Below are 2,265 nucleotides of genomic sequence, written 5' to 3' on the forward strand. Positions count from 1 at the left end.
ATTTTTGACACAGTATCAGTTGGTTCAACTCATTGTGGCACCAAGCAACTGTTTTCTCATTGAAATCCGTCAGTTTTGACACAGTATAATAGTTTTGAAAGTATTGTGTGAAAATCAGCGTTTTCTCATTGAAATACTTCAGTTTTGACACAGTATCATAGTTTTGAAGTTATTGTGTCAAAACCAGCGTTTTCTCATTGAAATACGTCATTTTTGACACAGTATCAGTTGGTTCAACTCATTGTGGCACCAAACAGCTGTTTTCTCATTGAATACGTCATTTTTGACACAGTATCAGTTGGTTCAACTCATTTTGGCACCAAGCAACTGTTTTCTCGTTGAAATACGTCAGTTTTGACACAGTATCATAGGTTTGAACGTATTGTAAGAAAACCAGCATTTTCTCATTGAAATACGTCACTTTTGACACAGTATCACAGCTTTGAACTTATTCTGTCAAAACCAGCGATTTCTCATCGAAATACGTACGTTTTAAAACAGTATCAGTTGGTTCAACGCATTGTGGCACCAAACAACTGTTTTTTCATTGAAATACGTCAGTTTTGACACAGTATCATAGGTTTGAACATATTGTGTCATAATCAGCGTTTTCTTGTTGAAACACATCAAGTTTTGACACGGAATCATAGGTTTGAACGTATTGTCACAAAACCAGCGTTTTCTCATTGAAAAAACGTCAAGTTTTGATAAAGTATCATTGGTTTGAACATGTGTAAAAATCAGCATTTTCTCATTTAAATACGTCAAGTTTTGACACATTATCACAGTTTTCAACCTATTGTGTCAAAACCAGCATTTTGTCACTGAAATACGTCAGTTTTGATACAGTATCAAATGGTTCAACTCATTTTGGCACCAAACAGCAGTTTTTTCATTGAAATACGTCATTTTTGACACAGTATCAGTTGGTTCAACTCATTGTGGCACCAAACAGCTGTTTTCTCATTGAATACGTCATTTTTGACACAGTATCAGTTTGTTCAACTCATTGTGGCACCAAGCAGCTGTTTTCTCGTTGAAATACATCAGTTTTGACACAGTATCATAGGTTTGAAACGTATTGTAAGAAAACCAGCGTTTTCTCATTGAAATACGTCACTTTTGACACAGTATCACAGCTTTGAACTTATTCTGTCAAAACCAGCGATTTCTCATCGAAATACGTAAGTTTTAAAACAGTATCAGTTGGTTCAACACATTGTGGCACCAAACAACTGTTTTTTCATTGAAATACGTCAGTTTTGACACAGTATCATAGGTTTGAACATATTGTGTCATAATCAGCGTTTTCTTGTTGAAATACGTCAAGTTTTGACACAGTATCATTGGTTTGAACATATTGTGTAAAAACCAGCATTTTCTCATTGAAATACGTCAGTTTTGACACAGTATCAGATGGTTCAACTCATTTTGGCACCAAACAGCTGTTTTCTCATTGAAATACATTTTTGATACAGTATCATAGGTTTGAATCTATTTTGTCAAAACCAGCGTTTTCTCTTAGAAATACGTCTGTTTTGACACAGTATCATAGTTTTTTAAAATATTGTGCCAAAACCAGCGTTTTCTCCACGAAATACGTCAGTTTCAACACAGTATCACAGTTTTTAACATATTTTGTCAAAACCAGCATTTTCTCTGCGAAATACGTCAGTTTTGACACAATGTAGCGTGTTCAACTCATTTAGGGACAAAACTGTTGCTTTCTCGACAAAATACGTTAGTTTTGACACAGTATCATAGTTTTTTATCTAATTGTGTCAATACCAGTATTTCCTCATCGGAATAGGTACGTTTTGACACAGTATCAGTTGGTTTAACTCATTGTGGCACCAAACAGCTGTTTTCTCATTGAAATCCGTCAGTTTTGACACAGTATAATAGTTTTGAAAGTATTGTGTGAAAATCAGCGTTTTCTCATTGAAATACGTCAGTTTTGACGCAGTATCATAGTTTTGAAGTTATTGTGTCAAAACCAGCGTTTTCTCATTGAAATACGTCATTTTTGACACAGTATCAGTTGGTTCAACTCATTGTGGCACCAAACAGCTGTTTTCTCATTGAATACGTCAGTTTTGACACAGTATCAGTTGGTTCAACTCATTGTGGCACCAAGCAACTGTTTTCTCGTTGAAATACGTCAGTTTTGACACAGTATCATAGGTTTGAACGTATTGTAAGAAAACCAGCGTTTTCTCATTGAAATACGTCACTTTTGACACAGTATCACAGCTTTGAACTTAT

Source organism: Scophthalmus maximus, chromosome 22 (genome assembly GCF_022379125.1).
Source record: "Scophthalmus maximus strain ysfricsl-2021 chromosome 22, ASM2237912v1, whole genome shotgun sequence".
Classification (NCBI taxonomy): Eukaryota; Metazoa; Chordata; class Actinopteri; order Pleuronectiformes; family Scophthalmidae; genus Scophthalmus; species Scophthalmus maximus.